Here is an 11,531-nt window from a genome sequence, read left to right as displayed (position 1 = left end):
TCAGGACATGGAACATTCTCCAATATAGACCATATGATAGGCTACAAAACAAGTCTTAATAAATTTAAGAAAATTGAAATTATATCAAGTACTCTCTCAGACCACAGAGAAATAAAATTGGAAATTAACTCCAAAAGGAACCTCAAAATTATACAAATACATGGAAATTAAATAATCTGCTCCTGCATAATCATTGAGTCAACAGTGAAATCAAGATGGAAATTTAAAAATTATTTGAACTGAGTGATAATAGTGACACAACCTAACAAAACCTCTGGGATACAGCAAAAGCGGACTAAGAGGAAAGTTCATAGCATTAAATGGCTACATCAAAAAGTCTGAAAAAGCACAAATAGACAATCTAAGGTCATGCCTCAAGGAACCAGCGAAATAAGAACAAATCAAACCCAAACCCAGCAGAAGAAAAGAAATAGTAAAGATCGGAGCAGAACTAAATGAAATTGAAACAAAAAAATACAAAAGATAAATTTTTAAAAAGCTGATTCTTTGGAAAGATAAAATCGATAGACTATTGGCGAGATTAGCCAAGAAAAGAAGAGAGAAGATCCAAATAAGCTCAATTAGAAACAAAATGGGAGATATTACAAATGATACCAGAGAAATACAAAAGATCATTCAAGGCTACTGTGAATACCCTTATTCACACAAACTAGGAAACCTAGAGGAAATGAATAAATTCCTGGAAATATACAAGCCTCTTAGGTTAAACCAGGAAGAAATAGAAACTCTGAACAGACCAACAGTAAGTAGTGAGACTGAAACAGCAATTTAAAAAAAAAATTACCAACCAAAAAAAAGCCCAGGACCAGATGGATTCATAGCTGAATTCTGTCAGACATTCAAAGAATTGATACCAATTCTATTGAAACTATTCCAAAAAATAGAGAAAGAGGGAATCCTCCCTAAATCATTCTGTGAAGCCAGTATTACCCTAATACCAAAGCCAGGAAAAGACATAACAAAAAAAGAAAAAAGAAAACTACAGATCAGTATCTCTGCTGACTATAGATGCAAAAAATTTCAACAAAATACTAGCTAACCAAATTCAACAGCATATCAAAAATATAGTACACCATGATCAAGTAGGTTTCATACCAGGGATGCAAGGTTGGTTTAACATACGCAAGTCAAAAAATGTGATGCACTGCATAAACAGAAGTAAAAACAAAAAGCATATGATTTTCTCAATAGATGCAGAACAAGCGTATAACAAAATCCAGCATCCCCTTATGACTAAAACCCTCAGCAAAATTGGCATAGAGGGGACACACTTTAAGGTAATAAAAGGCATCTATGCCAAGCCCAACATTATAGTGAATGGGGAAAAGTTGAAAGCATTTCCCCTAAAAACTGGAACAAGACAAGGATGCCCACTTTCATCACTTATTCAACATAGCACTGGGAGTCCTAGCCACAGCAATCAGATAAGAGAAAGAAATAAAGGACATCCAAATTGGTAAAGAGGAAGTCAAAATGTCTCTGTTTGCCAATAATATGATCATATACCTAGAAAACCCTAAAGAATCATCCAAAAAGCTCCTAAATCTGATAAATGAATTCAGTAAAGTTTCAGGATACAAATTAATGTACACAAATCACTAGCACTGCTATACACCAATAGCTACTAAGCTGACAATCAAACAATAACTCAACCACTTTTGCAACAGCTGCAAAAAAAAAAGAAAGAAAGAAAGAAGGAAAAAAAAAAAACCTTAGGAATATACCTAACCAAAGAGGCAAATGATCTCTACAAGGAAAACTACAAAACACTGCTGAAAGAAATCATAGACAACACAAACCAATGAAAACACATCCCATGATCATGGATGGGCAGAATCAATATTGTGAAAATGACCATACTGCCAAAAGCAATCTATAAATTCAGTGCAATTCCTACCAAAATACCATCATCATCCTTCACAGAACTAGAAAAAACAATCCTAAAATTCATATGGAACAGTAAAGAGCCCACATAGCCAAAGCAAGACTAAGCAAAACGAACAAATCTGGAAGCATCACATTGCCTGATTTCAAACTATACTACAAGGCTATAGTTACCAAAACAGCATGATACTGGTACAAAAACAGACACATAGACCAATGGAACAGAAAAGAGAAGTCAGAAATAAAGCCAAATACAGCCAACTGATCTTCGACAAAGCATACAAAAACATAAGGTGGGGAAAGGACCCCATATTCAACAAATGGTGCTGGGATAATTGGCAAGCCACATGTAGAGGAATGAAACTGGATCCTCATCTCTTACCTTGTAAAAAAATCCACTCAAGATGGATCAAAGACTTAAATCTAAGATCTGAAAGCATTAAAATTCTAGAAGATAACATCAGAAAAACTCTTCTAGACATTGGCCTAGACAAATAGTACATGACCAGGAACCTATAAGGAAATGCAACAAAAACAAAAATAAATAGATGGGACTTAAACTAAAAAGCTTCTTCACAGCAAAAGAAATAATCAGCAGAGTAAACACAATCCACAGAGTGAGTGAAAATATTCACAAACTATGCATCCGGCAAAGGACTAGCACCCAGAATCTACAAGGAATTCAAACAAAACAGCAAGAAAGAAGTTATACAAGTGGCCAATAAACATATGAATAAATGTTCAACATCACTAATTATCAGGGAAATGCAAATCAAAATCACAATGCGGTTATCACCTTACTTCTGCAAGAATGCCCATGATTTATCTTTTTTTTTCTTTTTCCAAATGGCCTACTTCTGGCTTCAATTCTGTTAGTTTTCACTTCATGAATTTTGGAGTTCTGCTTTCAGGTTAATATACGTTTATTATTGTTATACCTTCTTAGTGGTCATCCCTTTTATCATTATAAAATGTCCTCTTTATCTCTTGTATAATTTTTTGTTTAAAGTCTTTTGCGTCTAATATTACCGTAGCCACCCAGCTCTTTTTTTTCTTTTCAGTAGCTTTTCGGGAAACAGGTGATTTTTGGTTACATGAATAAGTTATTTAGTGGTGATTTCTGAGATTTTGGTGCACTCATCACCCAAGCAGTGTACACTGTACCCAATGTGTACTCTTTTATACCTCACTCCCCTCCCACCCTTTTCCCTAAGTACCCAGAGTTTATTGAATGATTCGTATGCCTTTGCAGCCTCATAGCTTAGCTCCCACTTATGATTGAGAACATGCAATGTTTGGTTTTCCATTCCTGAGTTACTACACTTAGAATGATGATTTCCAATTCCATCCAGCTTGCTGCAAATGCCATTATTTCGTTCCTTTTTATGGCTGAGCAGTAGTTCATGGTATATATATACACCACATTTTCTTTATCCACTTGTTGATTAATGGGCATTTGGGCTGGTTCCATATATTTACAATTGTGAATTGTGCTGCTATAATATAAACATGTGTGTGCAAGCATCTTTTTTCATATAATGACTTTTTTTCCTATGGGTAGATACCCAGGAGTAAGATTGCTGGATCAAATGACAGATCTATTTTTAGTTCTTTAACGAATCTCCACATTGTTTTCCATAGCGGTCGCACTTGTTTACATTCCCACCAACAGTGTAAAAGTGTACCCTTTTCACCACATCCATTAGTTTTTTCTTTTTCTTTTTTTTTCCTTTTTTTTTTTTTTTTTTTTTTTGAGACGGAGTTTCACTCTTGTTGCCCAGCCTGGAGTTCAATGGCATGATCTTGGCTCACTGCAACCTCTGCCTCCTGGGTTCAAGCAATTCTTCTGCTTCAGTCTCCCAAGTAGCTGGGATTACAGGCATGAGCCACCACGCCCAGCTAATTTTGTATTTTTAGTGGAGACAGGGTTTCTCCATGTTGGTCAGGCTAGTCTCAAACTCCCAACCTCAGGTGATCTGCCTACCTCGGCCTCCCAAAGTGCTGGGATTACAGGCGTAAGCCACCATGCCCAGCCGATTTTTTGATTAAAAAATGGCCATAATTAAAATTTTTTAAAGTATGGCTATTCCTTAACCAAGTGCTATGCTATGATGTTTATGCCTTTGCATCTTCATATGCTTAGCTTAATCAAAAGTTGCAGACAATATTCTGATTCCCACACAACAAAGTAAGTTCCAGTTGGATTATAAGTATAATATGCCTGAAAAACCGTCTCTGACAATTTTGCCATTCATGGAGTTAAGGCACATATAAATAAAAGCTTGATGTAGTTGCACATGGGGGAAGCTGTTTTTGAGGATAAAAAAGAAAGAAATTATAAAGGAAAATATTAATACATTTGACTGCCAAAAATTTAAATTAAAAATTTGTAAATTTAAATTAATGCTAAGCTATGAGGATGCAAGGCATAGAATGATATAAAGGACTCTGGGGACTTAGGGGAAAGTGCAGGAGGGGGGTTGGGGAAAAAGACTACGCATTGGGTGCACTGTACACTGCTCGGGTGATGGGTGCACCAAAATCTTAGAAATTATACCTAAAGAACTTATCCATGTAACCAAATACCGCCGGTTCCACAAAAACTATTGAAATAATAATAATTAAAAAATATATATATTTAAAATTGAAATCATGCACAGAATTAACATGTAAATCAAAAACAGAAAATTGAAAACTTCTGCAATATTTGGAAATTAAGGATAGATTTCTAAAAAACAATGTATTAAAAAAAATTCTCAAATAAATTAGAAAAGATTTTGACTTGAATAAAAATTAAAATGTAACATAACAAAATTTATAGTTAAAACAATGCTTTGAAGGAAATTTATAACTTTAAATACTTATATTAAGGGAAAGAAAGAAAGGTTTCAAATCAACAACCTAAGCTTTCCCCCTAAGAAAATGGAAAAAGACTTTTATATAATAACCAAAGAAAAAAGAAGAAAGGAATAATAATAATAAAAGCAGAAATCAATAACATTACAAAGAGAAAACAAAGAAAAACAATGAAACCAAAAGCTTGATCTTTGTAAAGATAATTAAATAATATCCTCTAGCCAGAATGACCAAGAAAAAAAGAAAAAGAAGACAAACTACCAATATCATTAATGAAAGAGAAGGTATTACTGCAGACCCTACAGACAGTAACAATAATAAAGGAATACTATGAATAATTCTGCCCATAAAGTCATCAACTTAGATAAAAATGAATCTATCCCTTGAAAGGCATAAACTACCAAAACTCACTCAGGAAGGAAAACCTAAATGGTATTATAAAAATGGTCCTATATATGCATTAAATACATTTAATATATAGTTGAAAACTTTTCTACAAGGAAAATCCAGGCCCAGGAGGCTTAACTGGTAAATTATTACAAACATTTAAGGAAGAAGTAATACCAATTCTAAAAAATATCTTCCTGAAAACAAGAGAAGAGAATACTTCCCAACTAATTTTATGAGGCTAGCACTACCCTAACACCCTAAAAGCAAAAATATTAAAAGCACAAACTAATGCTCTCCTTGAACATAAACTCAAAATATTCTTCCACAAATTTATTAGCAAGTAGATTTCTGCAGTATATAAAAAGAATAATACATCACAACCAAGGGGAGTTTGTCCTGAAAATGCAAGGCTGTTTCAACATTTTTAAATCAATTAATTTACCATATTAACAAACCAAAGAAAAAAAATATGACTATATAAACAGATGCAGGGAAAACACTTGGAAATTTTTCCTTTTTTTCTTTTTTTAACTTTAAAGTTCAGGGGTACAAGTGCAGGATGTGCAGGTTTGTTACATAGATAACTGTGTGTCATGGGGGTTTGTTGTATAGATTATTTCATCACTTGGGTATTAAACCTAGTACCCATTAGTTATTTTTCCTGATTCTCTCTGTCCTCCCACCTTCCACCCTCCAATAAGCCCCAGTGTGTGTTGTTCCCCTCTATGTGTCCATGTATTCTCATCATTTAGCTTCCACAAAAGTTCTCATATTAATCCATAATGATAAAAAAAACACTCTCAGCAAATTAGATATCAAAGGGAATGTTCTTAACCTGATGAAGAGCATCTATTAAAAAATTTATACCTAATATGTTTAATGTTGAAAGACTGTATTATTTATTGCTATGTAACAAACTACCCCAAAGCTTAGTGGCTTAAAACAACAATTTTTTTTGGTCATAGTTTCTGTGGGTTAGGAATTTAGAAATGACTTAGCTGGGTGGTGCTTGTTCAAGGTCTCTCATGAGGCTGCAGGCAGGGTATCCACTGGGGCTACAGTCATATGAAGGCTTAACTGGCGCCAACGAAGCTGATTGCAACCCCACTTTGCTCACACATGGCTATTGTCAGGACGCCTCAGTTCCATGCTATGTAGGCCTCTCACAGGTGCTTGAATGTCTTCACAAGTCATCTGACTTCCCCCAGAGCAAGTAACCCAAGAAAGAAAGCAAGGAGGATATTATAATACCTTATATGCTCTAAGCACATGTCACATACCATCTCCTCTGTCACATTCTATTGTTAGAAGCAAATCAGTCAATAGAATTTACACTTAAGGGAAGGGGATGTTGACTCCCAATTTTAAAGGAAGTAGTACCAAAGAATGTATGGACTTTTCTTTAATATCACCACAACGATTGAGTAGGATGTCTGCACTTATTACTCCAATTCAACATCATACTGGAAGTTATATACAGAGTAATATGTCAAGAAAAAGAAATGAAAGATAAGCTGATGTGAAAGGGAGAACTCAAACTAACTCTACTAGAAGAAAACGTAACTGTCTACATAGAAAACCCTGAAAGAAACAACAACAAAAAAAACCTCATAGAATGAATAATTGAGTTTAGCAAGGTCACAGAATACAATGTTAATATTTTAAATATTGTATTTCTATCTACTAGCAATGAACAATTAAAAACAAAAATGTTTAAGTACCATTTACATTAGCACCAAAAAATAAAATAGTTAAAAATCTAACAAGATATGTGTAGAATATTTCTGTTGAAAACTGAGAACACTGTTAAAAAAAAAAACAGAGAAAACCTAAATAAGTGAAAACATGTATTGTGTTCATGAATTGAACGACTTAATATTATTAATATGCTAATTCTCCCAAAATTAACCCACTGATTTAACACAATCCCATTAAAAATCTCATCAGAAATTTTGTAGATATTAACACACTGATTCTAAAATGTATAAAAGATGTAGAAAATATTTTAGATGTAGCTAAAATCTTTTTGAACAAGAATGAACAATGTTGGTAGACCCACATTACCTGGTTTTGAGATTCACTTTAACACTACACTAATCAAGGCAGTATGACATTGGCAAAAGAATGGTCAAATCAATCAATGAGACAGAATTGAGAACCCAGAAATATACCCACACAAATATGATCAGTTGCTTTTTGACAAAGGTGCAGGGGCAATTAAATGGTGAAATAACAGTCTTTTTAACAAATGGCACTGAAACAATTGGGTATCTATATTCACAGGTATGAATTTCAACCTACACCTCTCACCTTATACAAAAATTAACTCAAAATAGATCACTAATCTACATATAAAATATAAAACTTAAAACTTTTACAAAAAAGTATAGAATAAGGTTATTGTGACCTTGGGACCTTAGTTAGGCAAAGAGTTCTTAGACATGAACTAAAAGCACAATACATAAAAGAAAAAAAAAGATGAATTGGATCTTATTCAAATTACAACTTTTTCTCTGTGAGAGACACTGCTAAGAAAATGAAAAAGCAATCCGCAGATTCAGGGGAAGGAAGTTTCCAAACTATATATCTGAAAACAATCTTGCATCCACAACATATAAAGAGCTCTAAAAACTCAACACTAATAAAGCAAGCAAGCCAACAAAAATTTAGCAGAAGATTTAAACAGACCCTTCAATAAAGGTGATAAACATATGGTAAAATAGATGCTCAATGTCATTAGTCATTAGGGAAATACAAATTAAAACAGCAATGAGATACTGCTGCATACCTATTTGTGGAAATACTAGAGCTCTCATACGTGGCTGGCAAGAAGGCGAAGTGGTTACAGTCACTTCAGAAAATAGTTTGGCAGTTTCTTACAGAGTTAAATACACACTTTCCAAATAACCCAGCAATCCCACTCCAAGGCATTTACCCAAAATAAATGAAAATGTATTGTATTAGTTTCCTAGGGCTGTCATAACAAATTACCACAAACTTTGTGGCTTAAAACAGCAGAAATTATTCTCTCACAATTCTGGAAGCTGGAAGTCCAAACTCTAGGTGTCAGCAGGGCTGCTCTTCTTCCAGAGACTGTTCTGTGATTCTGGCTTCTGGTAGACACAGACTTCCTTGGCTTGTGCCTCCTTGCCTCTGTCATGTCACCTTCTCCACATGTGTCTTCTGAGTGAATCTCTTATAAGGATATGTCATTGGATTTAGGACACACCTGGATAATTCAGGATGATCTCATTTTAAGATTCTTAATTACATTAGCAAAGACCCTTTTTCCAAGTAAGGTAAAAACATAGGTTCCAGTGATTAGGACATGGACACCTTTTGGGTGCCCTATTCAGCCCATTACACTCATCTTCACACAAAAATCTATCCATGAGTGTTTATAGCACCTCCATTCATAAATTCCAAATGAGAAACAACCCAAGTGTCCTTCTTTGGGTAAATTGATAAATCAACTGTGGCACAATGCAAGAATGTAATACTACACAGTAATAAAAAGAAGGAAGTAATTGATATATCCAACGACATGGATCAATCTCAAATGCCTTTTGCTGAGTAAAAGATAGACCAAAAAGCTACATGCATATGACATTCTCGGGAAGGCAAAACTATAGGGACAGAAAACAGAACAGTCATGATCAGAGGCTGAGGGTGGAAGGAGTGATTGACTGCAAAGGGGAAACATGGAAGAATTTGGGGAAGGAATAGAACTGCTTTATAACTCCATGGTGATGGTAATTGGATGACAATGTATTTTTCAAACTCATAGAATGGTATATCACAAAAAATGAACTTCTCTATATGTAAATTTAAAATCACATGTTTACTATGAAATACTAGGGCTGGGACTTTGCAAACCAACTTTTCCTCTGTCAGCTGAACCCCCTTTAGGCTCTGCTAATTGAAGGTCCTAAGAGGAGACAAGAGGCATCTGGAATAAAAAGAAACAGGTTCCTTCCAATTTCGACTTCTATTTCTGCTGGCATCACCCACAGAGATGCTCTACCCTGTCAGTGAGGTTGTTTCCAGTTTTAACTTTTGTTTTGTTTTTCCCTACTTTTAGAATAGCCTCAGAGATACAAGAGATACCCCCTCAGAGATACCAGCATCTGCCAGCTTCCCATCTTTGTGGTCTGAGAATCCTCCTGCAGGCTCTAGATCCTACTTACCTCCCTTCTTCTCTTTATTCCCATAGCCCCGAGGATGGTGGCCTCTTCCTATGGTTTCTATCTCTGAACTACCCTTTTCTTTCGCTTTGTCACTACACTAATACTGATTTAGCCAACTCCTTTTTTAAATTATTTCTGTTAAAATTACTCAGGTAGTTCCTGTTTTCCTGACTAGAGATTGACTAATAAAAAGCCAGTATTTCCTATGCCCTACAAAGTACTACACGATCTGTCTTCGCCTTCATCTACTCTCTGGCCTCATCCCCTATTTCTTTTCCCAATCACTCACTCTAGATCCGATTGCTGATTCACAGGACTTAACTGTTAAACCTCACCACAGGGATGCAGAATGTAGAACTCTTTATTGGATAAATAACTTAGTCTCTCCAACAAATAAACAGCAAGGGGGAAAATAGATGAGGGAGGAACCTCTAATTTGTAAGAGCCTTAAATTAAAACTTATTATTAACCAGCAGCAATGTGAAGATTCAATTTGAGCCCTGGTTTCACATATATATAAATATATGTAAATTCTCCATCTTATCATTTATATTACATGATACATAGAGAATTTGAACCATGGCTGATGTGTAATATTAAAGATTTTTAAAATTATTGTAAATTTATTTTAGTTGTTAAATGAAATTGTGATTGCATTTTAAAAGCCCTTCCCATTTGGAAATACATGATGAAATATTTACTTATGGATATATTGACATGATAATACACTGGAGGAAGGGATATAGATGATATACGGACATAACAACAGTGGCAACTGATCATTTTTGAAGCCAAGAAATGGGTACAAAAAATTCATTATATTCTGTAAACACTAGGTTGTTTTTATGTTCAAAATTTGTTATGCATCTCCAAAATCTGAGGGTCTACCTTATCAGGCAGCTAGGCCAAAGAATGGCTCACAAGTCTCTGAAAAACATCAGGAGCCACTGTAGAAAGGCCTATAGTGCAGTGATTTCCACTGTAAGCCCTGGAACCCAATACCTGGGTCTACCTCTATCTATCTGTGTGTGACCTTGGACTTCTCCCTGCCTCTGTTTCCTCAGAGGTGAAGGGACATGAATAATAGCATCTACTTCGTGGTTTTGTCATGAAGATTAAATGAATTCACAGGTGTAAAGCACTGTTTTAAAATAATATCTGGCCCATACATAGTAAGCACTCAAAAATATTTATTATTATCATCATCATCATCATCATTATTACATAAGAAAACAAGTTGTAAAGCATCACCAAGGTTTTGAAACAAATGTACCCAAAATATGCTTTTAATCTTGATGAAGTTCACAAATGGCACAATATTGACATTTTCTTAAACAAATTATACAATCATGTTCTTAGATAACAAGGCACAGCATCACCATTACCATGTGTCCTCGGAGACCACAACAGGCAGTGATTTCACGTCCCCCTAAGGTTTGGTGGAGCTGCATGATCAACAGGATGGCTCCGAAAGAACCAGTTTGCTACCAGATAAGTCAATGAGAGACGCCATCACTTTTACTGGACATAGAATTAAATATAAAAATGATGCACAGCAAATATGGAATTAGCTTATTTTGCATTCAGTTTCATTCCTTTCAAGTGACAAAGGTGCCCTTTTTTCAGTATCTTAGGATGCAAACATGTATATCTTCCACGGGGCATTCTCACCAAGTTGTTACCAACAGAAATTAATAGAAATGGTGAGTTCAGTTTCATGATAACCTGAGATTAGGGGAAAAAAAGAAGAGGAGGGAGAAGAAGGGGAGGACAAAGGAGAGAAAAAGGAAGAAGATGAAAAGGAGAAGGAAGAGAAAAAAGAAGTAGAAGACAAGTCATGAATCATCACAATTATTACTGAAAAAATACTAATTTACAGAAGTGTTTCTTTAAACAGCATTTATGAATTATGGATATGAGAGGTAAGCAGGCTTGTAAGGCAAATGAAGACTAAAATAATTCAACTGCATCTATTAATCTTGGTAGTAGGTTATGATTATAGCTTATCCACCTGAATCTGTAGTCAAGGGTTGAGCCCTTTCTGAAACCAGCCTAATGAATGAAGACTGGCCCTGGTTAAGGTTTGCAGACCTCTCCCTTTCTGAATCCAGCAAGCTTTTTATTTTCTTTCCATTTCCCTTATCAGAAAAATGACACTACATCTCTGATGTCATTCTGACATCAAGCTAGGTT

At 35.0% G+C, this 11,531-nt stretch overlaps 1 protein-coding gene across 1 annotated transcript in view; it reads right to left on the bottom strand.

The window, feature by feature from the left end:
- Positions 1 to 10,477: 10,477 nt before the first annotated feature.
- CALCB (calcitonin related polypeptide beta) overlaps positions 10,478 to 11,531 on the bottom strand; it is a 175,746-nt gene continuing 174,692 nt past the window's right edge. Inside the window, exon 5 of the mRNA XM_003818196.5 lies at positions 10,478 to 11,063. The gene's annotated coding sequence lies outside the window, so the exon portion shown is untranslated. The remainder of the gene's footprint in view (positions 11,064 to 11,531) is intronic.

The sequence above is a fragment of the Pan paniscus genome, chromosome 9 (assembly GCF_029289425.2).
Source record: "Pan paniscus chromosome 9, NHGRI_mPanPan1-v2.0_pri, whole genome shotgun sequence".
Lineage (NCBI taxonomy): Eukaryota > Metazoa > Chordata > Mammalia > Primates > Hominidae > Pan > Pan paniscus.
Note: the sequence above shows the minus strand (reverse complement) of the source record. Positions and strands in the feature narration are given on the sequence as shown.